Genomic DNA, 12,853 nt, shown 5'->3' on the forward strand with positions numbered 1-12,853 from the left:
GATAGTTTTAATGTTCATTTAGCAAGTTTTAATTGACCATCTACCATGAACCAGCTAGTAGCTCAGGAACTGGACATAAAAGGTGAATGATTTACAATATTATTTTAAGACATAGTCTAGATGAGGAAGACAGACAAGAGGAAAGTACATCTAATTTTTTTTTTTTTTTTTAATGCTGAGAAAATAGAAATTACAGGATATTATGGAAGCACTATAAAGACTACCTGACCCAATCTGGGACATTTCTGTTGTGACTTTTCTTGACTGCAAATGATAGAAAACCCATTCTGAGCTAGATATTTTTTTTTTCTTTTTTTGAAAAAAAAAAAAAAAAAAAAAAAGACTTATTTGATTCAGAATCTAAAGAGTCCAGGAGTACAATACTTTGGAAAGTAGTTGGATTCAGGGCTCAAGGAATGTCATGGTCCTGAATTTCTGTCTCTTGGTTTTGCTCAGTACTTGTCCATGTGGTAGTTTCTCTTCAGGCTCCAAGAGGTGGAATATTGCAGCAGCAGCCCTACTCTACAGTCTCACTTAAAGTCCAGGGGAAGAGAGGCCCTCTTTTACAGCAGCCATCACAAACACCAGAGTATTCTTACTGTATTCGCTCACGTCCCATGTCGACCTCTCAGCTAATCACTATGGCCAGGATCATTTGATGAACTGACCCAGTTAGTATCCAGTCAGCCTATAAGGGCTGAAAACGAAGAGATAGTGAAGCCCAGATGAAAACTGCAAGAATAAGGGCACCTGGGTGGTTCAGTCAGTTAAGTGTCTGACTTCGGCTCAGGTCATGATCTCATGGTTCATGAGTTTGAGCCCCGCATTGGGCTTTGTGCTGACAGCTCAGAGCCTGGAAACTGCTTCAGATTCTGCATCTCCCTCTTTCTCTGCCCCTCCCCTGCTCGCACTCTGTCTCTCTCTCTCTGTCTCTCAAAAATAAATAAACATTAAAAAAAATTTTTTTAAGAAAAAAAAAGAAAATTGCAAGAATGTTCATTCATCCATTCTGCAAGTCTGTATTAAGCACCTGTTATAACCAGGATCCATTCTAGGTGTTAGGGAGACAACAGTGGCCAAAATAGAATCTCTGATCTCATGAAGTTTATATTATATTGGGGCAATGATAAATGAATAGGTACATAAGTAAATATGCAATACACCAAATAGATATAAATATTATGTTGGGCAAGAGGTTCAGGGCATACAGTACTGTTGGGCAGAGGATTTGCTACTTATGAGAGGGCCAGGAATGGTGGCTCTGATAAGGAAATCTGAAGTGAGGATCCATTAATGCATCTATTTAAGTGAGGAAGAACAGTCCAGACAAAAAAAAAAAAAAAATGTTCAAGGCCATGACCTGGAAGCATGTTTGGTATGTTTGAAAAAAGCAAGGAGGCCTGTGGGCCTGGAGCACAGCAAACCATGAAGAGAGAGGGGAGGATATCAGATCTGGTGGAGAAAAGACAAATAGGGTCTTAGAAGCTAAAATAAAGACGTTGGCTTAATGATATGGGACCAGCAGTGGGATTGGGGAAAGGAATGACATGCTTTGATTTGCGTTTTAAAAGGATAATTCTTGCAGTTGTGTGTGTCATAAACTGTAGATGGATAAAGGTGTAGGTGGACCAATTTATAGACTACTAACGTAATCCAGGCAAGAGATCATCTTGACAAATAACACCTTTGCCTACAGTGTTATTGGTCGTGGTGTGGAAAAGTGGTCTGATACAGGATTCGTTCTGAAAGCAGAGCTCACGAGGACTTGCTGACAGATAGAAGGTGTGGGAGTAAAAAGGAGGAGTTATAGATGGTTCCAAGTTGTTTTCCCTTGACCAGCTGGAAAAAAATGGGCTTATGTTTTTGCTAAGTAGACAATATTGTAGTAAAGACAGGCTTTAGGAAGAAGATCAGAAACCTAGTTTTAGATATGCTAATTTTGAGCTACTAGCAATTAAACACATTGTTGAATGTGTTAGTCTAGACTGCAAGGCAGAGTACTGGGTGGGTTCAAAGTTTGTGCATTGTGGCATGTAGGTGTTAGTTAAGCCAGGAGACTGCCTAAGATCCCTTAAACAATATATATAGGAAAGAGAAGAAGAATGAGAATTGAGACCTGGAAATTCTGACAGTAAGAAGGCAAGTTGAGAAGAAGGAAAAGGATACTACAAAGAAGGATCGGGCTTGAGGGTAAAAGGAGAAACAAGTGTGGCTAAGATTCCAAAAAAAGAAAAGCCATTCAGAGGTTAGGAGTGATCAGCCGGGCCAAATATTTCTGGTAGGTCCAGTAAGATAAGAGTGGAAAATTGACATTCGTATTTAGCTGCAGGTAAATCATTAGTAATGAAAAAACAAATGATTGTTCAATAGAATCAATGAATTAATGATCGATTCAGTACAATTGCGGGAATAAAAACTCATGTGAAGGGGTTTAAGGGAGCAATGGAAGGGAAGAATTCAGATAAGGCACATAGACCACATTTTTAAGGAGTTCTTTTTTTTTTTTTTTTTTTTTTGCAGAGAATTTTGGTCATTGGAGAGAAGAGGGGGAGGCATGAGATGGTTGTTTTTATGGTTATGGAAGTAGTCCAGTAAAGAAGGAAAACTTGATGATTCCACAGAAAGGGGACTAATTGATGGAACAACGTCTTTAAGAAGGCAGGAGGCAATGGGGTAGATCCAAGGAGTTGGCTTAGATAAGAATATGGATAGTACATCTGTAATAACATGCTCAAAGGACAAGGTAGGATAAATGAACAGATGTAGATAGGTGGGTGAATGTGTGGTTGGGGTCTGGAAGTTTTATCCTTATAGCTTCAGTATTCGTACTGCTGTAGGAAACATAGTAAATGAAAATGAAGATGTGGCAATACAGGCTGAAGGTTGCAGGAGAGACAAAATGTACAAAATTGTCAGCTGGGTAGTGGGACAATGACTGGCCCCAGCAAATATACCAGTATCATTGGGTGTTTGTGAGAGCCCTGGTGGGTCATCAATACATCAAACAGCAAAGTCGTGTTTTCCTCCAGGCACTTTCTACTAGGAAAATACAAGTACAGAATGGGTAGAAAGTTGGATTTATCCAGCAGTAGGTTTCTCCAAGTACTAAGAATGTAGAGAGATTGGTGGGGCAAATTAGGTGCATGCAAATAAATAGTTTCTCTAATTTTTGCATGGTCCGTGGTCATAATCTGATTCAAGAGGAAAGTGAAGACCAGCTACTTTTGGAAGAAAGAGACATGTATTCTGCAAAGAGTAGTAACAAATGTCTATTGTGAAATTGACTCTTCTGAACTTGGCATGCAATGTTATGTTTGGCTGTAGACTGACACACACATATATCATATCAAATCTGAATATCTCTAAATTATATAAAAATATAATTCTATAATGCTTTAAAACAACTGAGAGTAGTCAAAGTTGAAACATTTGTCCATTTATTTCTTCAAACTCATAGCAGCATAAATAATAAGAATGTGAAAATCACGTGCACTTCTGGAGAAACTGATTTTTGAGAATAAGCACGTTATCTTGCAAAGAACTACACTGAATTTGGAGCATATATAATTAAATCTGACTGTAAAGGATGTATGGATTTTTTTCTGGAATGGTAAGGAAAATAACTGATATCCATAGAACATAGTAGAAAGTGACACATGTTATTAGGAGGTCCACAGGAAATGATCTGATGTTTCACAGGAATGGGGGTATCAATCAGAAAAAGAAAGAGAGAGAGAGAATGAGAGAGAGAGAGACAATGCTACAGCTTCATGCTATGAAGTTTAATCATTTTCTGAATAATCTTGTTTCCCACCAATTAAATTTAGATTTGACTAGAGAACCTGTTCCTGACTCGTTTTCACCAAGTTTCTGTATGCCCATTAATCCAACACCACTGTGTAAGATTTGAATACAGACCTAAGGTCAAGTGGAGAGAGAAGTGGGTGTCAGGGCGTCCATCTTGCTTGTGTGACTAGGGAGGTGGCGTGGTTAGGGAACTGGAAGCTGTCACGTCAGTGTCCTGATTTAGCAGCTTCCTTCTCTGGAAGCCCCTGATGTTAGAAGAGGCAGAAACAGGATGTTGTTCTAGATTTGTTGTCAAGTTGAGAGTTGTTCCTCTTATCTATTTTATCTTGCTTCCCAAGAAAGTCATTCAACACCCAGTGATAAATCTCCCTTTGTTCAAACTAGCTTGAATGGATTCTGTCCTCTGCATCAGAAACCCAGAGGAAAAAGAGAAAAAGCCTTTGAGAGCTAGAAACTTGACCTGACCAATGAGTGCCTCACACATCACAATCACCTTGAATCTATGCTAAGCATAAGCATTCCTGGGATACATTGTCTGACTGATGCAAAAGTGATCAAAGAGTCTCTATTTTTAACTAATGCCCATATATGATTCTGATGTGGCCAATCTCTACAGCAGTGAAACTTTGGTGTCCCTTGATTCAGAGAAATTATTCAGAGGTCTTTTTTTTTTTTTTTTAATTTTTTAATGTTTATTTTTGAGACAGAGAGAGACAGAGCATGAAGGGGGGGGAGGGTCAGAGAGAGAGGGAGACACAGAATCGGAAGCAGGCTCCAGGCTCTGAGTCATCAGCCCAGAGCCCGACGCGGGGCCCGAACTCACGGACCACGAGATCGTGACCTGGCTGAAGTCAGAGGCTTAACCGACTGAGCCACCCAGGCGCCCCTATTCAGAGGTCTTAATGAAACTTAGTATCAAAAATGTGCCTGTGGTTTTTCTGTGGTATGGGTTGATTGAATTTGTAGATGAAAAATAATCTTTTATTGGCAGTTCCCAGATCTCTGGCATTATTGTAAGTTTAGCGATATCTCAACTCACTGACCACAGAAGTGCTTATGTACCCACATACTCACATACATAACCCAAACACCATTTTGAGATAGTTATTTTCTTGGATTTAAAAAATCATGATGTAAGGTAGCAGATATCTACATTTGATTTTTCTTTTCATGATGTAAGGTAGCAGATATCTACATTTGATTTTTCTTTTAAAAACAGAACCGAATGTATAGTACCTCGTGCTTTGTGCCAACAATACAGTTAATGCAAAGAGAGATTTTTGTTTGTTTTTTTCATTAAGGAAATTTTATCCTGTCATCAAAAACAATATGTTGAAAAAAATTAATCATACTTCAATTTTTCTCTTTTGGACATTTATAATCCTCTTCCCCAAATATTTTCTTTCCAGAGTGGCTTTTTAGGGTAGATTTTTTTTTTTTTTAATTTAAAAACTTAACTAATCATAATCTTAGATGTCCCTGGAAGTCTAAAAAAAATACATTCACCATAAAATAATTACTGAACAGATAAAAATTTTCCTTTCTGCCTCCTTGCTCATATATATTGCTGTAATACTTTTGATCATATTTTTTATTCTTTTTTATAATTAATTTTACATAATAAAAACCCATTTACTGAGCATGAGTTATGTTCTAGGTAATTATCTAAACATATTAAATATGTTAAATAATTTTTTTTTAAATTTTTTTTTTAACGTTTATTTTATTTTTGAGACAGAGAGAGACAAAGCATGAATGGGGGAGGGTCAGAGAGAGGGAGACACAGAATCGGAAACAGGCTCCAGGCTCTGAGCGGTCAGCACAGAGCCCGACGCGGGGCTCGAACTCACAGACGGTGAGATCATGACCTGAGCCGAAGTCAGACGCTTAACCGACTGAGCCACCCAGGCGCCCCTATATTAAATAATTTAATACACATCAATACAATGAGAATTCTTCTATTACTGTCTCCATTTTATAAGTGAGAAAACTGAGTTTCAGAAGATAAGTAAGGACATTTTCTAAAAAAGAACGGATTCAGAAGCCTGTGATATCATGTCTCTTCTGTATTGCTGTGTTTATATAATTATCTTGTCAATATATTTCTTACAACAAGGAACTTGTTAAGTATGTATTATATAATAAGATTTGACCATCTTTTTACTAAAGATAATTTATCTTATCACCTCTGTCTTCTTAGATGCATTCTGCTGCAGAGAAAATTTCCAACAATTTAGCTTCCTTAATATGCTAGATTACTAAAAACTTCAGACCAAAAGTAAAAGATCAAAATTCTTGAACATTTTGGGGATCTTGATTGGTATTTTCATAGTACATTATACATATACAACCACATCTGAAGTATTTGATTATAACTGTTTCTCTAATTTCTGATGACAACAAATTTTAAAAGTTTGGCTTGGGGGCGCCTGGGTGGCTCAGTCAGTTACACGTCTGACTTTGGCTCAGGTCATGACTGCAGGTTCGTCATGATCTCAGGTTTGTGAGTCTGAGCCCTGTGGTCAGGGCACAGCCCACTTTAGATCTCTGCCTCCTTCTCCCTCTGCCCTTCCCCACCGTGTGTGTGTGTGTGTGTGTGTGTGTGTGTGTGTGTGTATGTGTACACGTGCGCACTCTCTCTCTCAAAAATAAATGGAAACATTAAAAAAAAAAGAAATAAACATTCAGCTTGGTAAGTAGAAATTGGTACTTCATTGTGATTGCAATTTATACTGTAATAACCAGTGCAGCTGGTCTTGCCCCCCTTTGAACAATCAAATATTAAATGTCTGCTTACCTGTGAAATTCTCCCATACAGGGGACTCAGCTCTGTACAGCAGAAAGAATATGGGTCAGATGCTGCTGAGTACAGGTTCTGTGATGTTTGACCTGTTACATAACTTCATTAAACCCACGTTGCAACTGTAACTAAGGGAAAGTTATAATTGGGGGAGGTGTTCTTTTCAAGATTTAAGAGAGTGCTTTGTAAGTCCCATAGTCTGCTACATAAAGAATGCTCTGAAAGCGTAGTTGTCAATATTATTGTTGTTATCGTTATTTTTGAATATTTGTTCATAATCTCTTTTTACTGGAGTTTTGCAATTTCAATAATTTGTAAATATCATAGATACCAAATTTTTCTTATGTTAGGTGGAAGTAAAGAGAAAATCTGTGGGATGGTAGTTTAAAAAATATGTTTGGGGCACCTGGGTGGCTCAGGCGGTTAAGCATCTGACTTAGGCTCAGGTCATGATCTCACGGTTCGTGGGTTTGAGCCCCGCGTCGGGCTCTGTGCTGACAGCTCAGAGCCTGGAGCCTCCTTCAGATTCTGTGTGTGTCTTTCTGTCTCTTCCCTTTCCCTGCTCGTGCTCTGTCTCTGTCTCTCTCTCTCTCAAAAAAAAAACAAAAAACAAAAAAACATTAAAAAATATATGTTTAGTGATTTTCTAATAAAAAACTAACAAAAGCACATTCCAATTATGTTTCAAAATGCAAAGGTGATTAAAAATAAGAATATTTACATATAGTAAAACCGACAAAATTTTATCAGATAAAATTTTTGAAGTTATTGAAACTTAAGGAACAAGATTACTTCTTTTGTACATGTTTTTGGAAAAAATAAAGTTGATATTTGAGATTTTAATAAATTAAAATGCTATATTAGTATCTTTACAGGGAACTTTTAGAGTCAAAATGAATATACAAAAACTTATAAATTTGGTGATCTTATCATTTCATATCAATAGTTTTCCCTGTCATGGGGGAAAAAAAACCCAACAATTTCAAAATTACAATTATTTTCTATTATTATAACAGAATTTCAATGGACAGATTTTCTTTCTTTTTATCTACCCAAGTGTATGAAAACTGTATGCATATAAACACTCTGATTCTATCCTTAGCAAACTTACAATATTCATGAATCTAAAATCACTCTTCTTCATGTTTAGTCCAATAATGCCTCTTGTTCTCTCAAAGAAAGCGTCATATCCCCCAGATGTAAACATTGCTTTAAGAGCCAATGCCATATGTTGACAGATGGCATCCCATCTGTGGTTCAGTTATTAAAAATAAATTTCTTGGCTATGTTCAATAAATATAAGATATTCTTATCCATTTTTTTTCCAGAAATGTTTAGTTTTCAACCATAGGTTTAGCAAACCAAACCACAAAGCTCAATCCTATATAATAACTTGAGTAACAAAATAAGCTTTATGTCAGACTAAAACTATATATTTAGGCTAAGATGTTCAGAAGAAAAAATATAGAGAAAGATAAATGCAAACTAATTTCTCTAAGTATTAGACTTTTGATTTGGCTCACTATACTATTAGATAGGGAATTTAAAAAAAAATTGTCCTCTCTTCTAGGAATCAAGCAGTGGTGGATGGGGACCATGAAATCCAAACTAGCTGAAATGTTTACGCATTGCTCGAACTCCAAAATGCTGGTCAGTAGTTCTTTTCCTGCTATGTCTTTACACCTTCAAATTAGTCCATTTTTTTCTCCACGTTTCATTGTCAAACAAGACTTTGCAGAAAAATGTAAGTAATAAACTTCTTTTCATCATAAAACGACAGAGTTTTGTTAGATAACTAAAAGAAGAAGGCAATGTGTGTCTCTCACAGTGTTTAATAGAGTACATTCCTTAGACAGAACTTTGATAACTTGTGATCTCAGGAAAAAGAGACAGGTAGGCAAAGCAAATGAGAATCATGTTTGAAGGCTTTAAAAAAATCAGGATCTTGGGTGTGAAAGACTTCAATACCCATATCCATGTTTCTCCTTCCCCTTGGCATCTTGGTGCTGATGACTGAAACTGGATATTCTTTTGTCCTTCCCTTTCTTTCTCTTTCTTATTCTCCATTTCTCTTCATTTTCCATTGTCTTCCTTCTCTGGAGCAATATACTACCTGTAACATCTATGCATATTAGTCATTCAATCATTGTTCAGCAAAATTTGCCAATCCTTTTTGTTCAGAAGGCCCACAGCATGCAGAAACATGAAAATATTCATTGGGAGTTGTCTTCCAACAGAAATTAGAAAGTGATTTAATTAGCACCAATATAATGGTGACCAGGGGTGAATTTGAAACTAAACTCTAGTCTCCTAATTTCCCATCTCATGATCTTGACATTTTACCACACGTGTATTATGTTTCCTTATTGGAGACTGAGAGAAACAGTGACTGAGGGAACTAGGAGTTTTGGAATAATATCTCTATCATTCCTACCAATTTGGAGCTAATATATCAGAGAGCTAGAAGATGGACTCAGGTGGGGAATAAGAGAAAGTGGTTAATTGCAGCTGGAGTGATACTCTGAAAATTTTAAACCTTAATGCGTATATTAAAGCATATATCAAGAGAATAAAGCAAGTGTCCATACTCCCTAATATGATAATGATTAGGATTAATTTTACACTCCAACTTGTTGGAGGTCCATAGAAAATGGAAAATGATATGCCAATCTCACTCACAAACATGGTAGGAAAATCCTTAAGTAATGTTAGGAAACTGTGGTGAGCAGTTAAAAATAGCCCACAAGATTCTCCTCTTTTAATTTCTCCCCATGAGTGTGCGCGCATTCTGCAAATATGATGAGCTACCATTCCCATGCTATGTAACAACACATGGTGGTGATAACAGAATTTTGCAGATATAATTAAAGTCCCTAATCGATTTACTTTGAGTTAATCAAAAGGCAGATCATCCCAGGTGGACCTGATCTAATCAGGTGAGGTCTTCCGTGAGTCTCCGGCTGTCTTGGGTAAGTAAGTCTCAAAGAACTAACATTGGCTCCAGCCAACACGTAGAGGAAAAGTGAGACATCACTCTTATAATCACAGAGAAATGAATTCTGACAATGCCCAAGGAGCTTGACAGAGAACCCCAAGCCCAAGCTGAGGTCACAGCCCTAACACCTTGACTACTGCCTGGTAAGACCCAGACCAGAGGGCTCAAATTATATCTGGACTGACTCATAGAAATGGAAAGTATGAGATAATTAACAGTGTTGTTTAAAGCCATTATGTTCATGGTCATTTGTTACACAGTATTAGGTAGTTAATAAACAAACCAAATTCAGAGTATTTTGGAAATAAAATGAATATAATCATATAAGGCAATAATCAATATTAGAAGCCATATTTCTGTGACTTACCCTATTGAATTAAAAGAGAAAAATCATATAATCATCTCATAATGGCAGAAAAAATTGATACAATTCTGTTAACACCAGGGATAGAAGAGAAGATAACCACCTATCTCTGCCATTATTCGAATTGTAATAGACAAATTAGTGAACACATTAACAGAAGGCATAGAAATCACAGATGTAAAGTTCCAAATAAGAAAATATGAAATTATTGTTTACAAACTATGATTGTTAAATCAGAAATCCATAAAATTGTATGGATAAATTGGTTATAATTAATAAAATAATTCTGCGAGTTTAGAGAACATAAGAAAAATATACAAAAATCTCTTGTAAAAAAAAAAAAAAAAATCTCTTGTAATTCTGTGCACAAGTAATAAGCAATTACAAAATGTATAAAGTGTAAGGAATCAACCACATCATTTATAATAGCGTCAAAACCATAAGGTTATGAGGAATGAAGCTAATCAAATATAAAAATTAAAAGACAAAAACCCTAAGTTAATGGAGAATTAGGCCATTTTCTTGGAAGAAAAGTCTCAAAATTATAAACATGAGTATTATCATCTAATTAATCTAGAGATCATTTCAGTTTCAATCAAAATACCCCAAAAGTTTCTCATAAAACCTGAAAAAGTGATTATAAACTTCAAGTATAAGGGGAAAAGCCTAAAAATAGATAAGAAATACTTAAGGAAAAGGAAGGGGGGATATGGTTCATCAGATTCTAAGTTGTTAAAACCTATATAATTAAAGTAAGGTGCTATTTGTGCATGTATAAAAAGCCAGAGGAAAGAAACAAAATGGAGTTTTAAAGACCCAAAATTCATATCAGCGTTTGGTACATGAATTAAAATATAGCTTTAGAAACCATGTCAGAGGGATTGACAATTTCTAAAGAATGCTGAGACAATAAACTATTCAAATATAACATTAAACCAAATTCTCATATCACTCCAGACATACAAATATATTTCATATGCATTAAAGATGTCATGGGAATCAAAATTATAAAAAAAATGTGAAATACAATGCAAAAGCTATATTTATATGGTTAGAATGAGAAATTATTTCAAAGAAAAAATAAATTATAATATATAAAGTAATAGATTGGTATTTTAATTACATTAAAGTAACAGCAACAATAATAATAAACTTATGCAATGAAACATACCATGAAGTTGAAAGAAATGCTAGACTGGAGAAGGGGCTCATAATGTTCACAAGTAAGATTAGTAATCACAATATATAAAGAATTTCTACCAAGCAAAAAGAAAAAGAACACCACTAGCCTTCCCCACAAAAAAAAGGCAGCCCATAATATACAGAGAAAGAAGCAGGAATGGCCGATAACCCATTTTTGTGCATAGAAAGATGGTCAACATCACTAATAATGAGCAAAATTACAATTAAGTAAATAGTCCATTATCCAACAGATGGTTACTATAAATAAGTCCAATAGCTTCAAATACTGTCAATGATATAGGTACAAAAAACTATCGTATTTTGTGGCACAAGTGTAAATTGGTAATAATCACTTTTTCAAACCTAGGAGCCTTGACCATGCCCATAACCTACTCAGGCAGAAGAATTCCACTTCTAGGTATCTAGATATCTAGAAATTCTCATAGCACATGTGCACAGAGAATGTGTGTGAAGATATTCATTGTAATACTGCCTGTTTAAAATAACATAACAATCTTTCACAGGGCAAATGGATACATCTCAAAAACTTAAGCTAAGGGAAAGAAGTAACTAATGATTCCTATGTATAAAACAGTGCATAAATGAATTATGAATGGATAAATCTGTGGTAAAATTACATAATTACATCTGGGGACAATGTATACCTACTTTATTTATAATAAGGACAGAGTGGAGCCTTAGCTAAATCTGTAACATTGTGTTCCTTGAGAGAGATGTGTGGAGTCAAGGAAGGAGGGAAGAGAAGAGGAGAGGAAAGGAGAGGAGGGGAGGGCAGAGAGGAAATACAGGTTAACATGTATTTGTGCGTAAGTATGTCTAATATTGTTTTCATAACTTTCAAAAAATGTTGAAAATTTCATGATTAAAATGACTTAAAGGGGATAGAGTCAGGAAAGTCAGGTTGGAAGGGATATTTTCTTCTGGCAAATGTTAAAAAGCGATTTGGGAAAACAAGTGGCCTCATTTATTAGCTTTCTAACATTTTAGGCCATGGCTCCAGGCAAAAAGAGCATTTTACCTATTCACACAATATATGCACAAGTTTTACAAAGCACTAGTTAGCCGTTATTATGCTAAACACACTAGATTTTCTTTTATTTTGCTTTGCTTTGTGCTGTCTTCTAGCCTACATTACTCTATGCTGAGCTATGCCTGCCATTCTGTCATTTTTTCTCTTCTATTTCATTTTAAAAATGCCAATCCTGACCAATTATATTGACTTTGAGACCTACCGGTGGATTCTAGCCCAGCGTTTGAGACATAGTGGTCTCATGCCAAGAAAAAGACATTTGAATCAGATCTGCAATTTAATTCTGACGTTGACATTGTCTGTAAAATCTGTAAAAGTCAGTTAACTGTGTTGGCTCAGTTTCATCGTAGGAGAAACACAGAAATGACAGTGGCACAGGGCTCATTCATTAGTTATTTACTGAACACCTACCATGTGCCAGGTTCTTTTCAAACACTGAGATCAAGATAGTTGGTGTTGATTGAGGATGCTTTTCATTAATGAAAGGACTATGTTATTTTCATTTTATAAATAAATAAATAAATAGCCCACAAAATGTAGACAGCAAAATGTAGAATCAACCTCAATTAGACCAAAGGATTTTTATAAGACCTGGAGGTCTCAAATGTAGTCCTCTGGAGAATGTCAAACATATGGATATTGGAAATAAAATGT

At 35.8% G+C, this 12,853-nt stretch overlaps 1 long non-coding RNA gene across 6 annotated transcripts in view; it reads left to right on the forward strand.

The window, feature by feature from the left end:
• Positions 1 to 12,853, forward strand: part of LOC122217229 — a 98,612-nt gene that overhangs the window by 66,786 nt on the left and 18,973 nt on the right. For 5 of the 6 annotated variants that reach the window (XR_006201347.1, XR_006201346.1, XR_006201345.1 and 2 more), the window contains one exon: positions 8,178 to 8,495. This is a non-coding gene — a long non-coding RNA (uncharacterized LOC122217229). Of the gene's footprint in view, positions 1 to 8,177; positions 8,496 to 12,853 lie in introns of those variants that run through there. The other variant, XR_006201349.1, reaches the window with a different exon arrangement.

The sequence above is a fragment of the Panthera leo genome, chromosome B1 (assembly GCF_018350215.1).
Source record: "Panthera leo isolate Ple1 chromosome B1, P.leo_Ple1_pat1.1, whole genome shotgun sequence".
NCBI classification, from domain to species: domain Eukaryota; kingdom Metazoa; phylum Chordata; class Mammalia; order Carnivora; family Felidae; genus Panthera; species Panthera leo.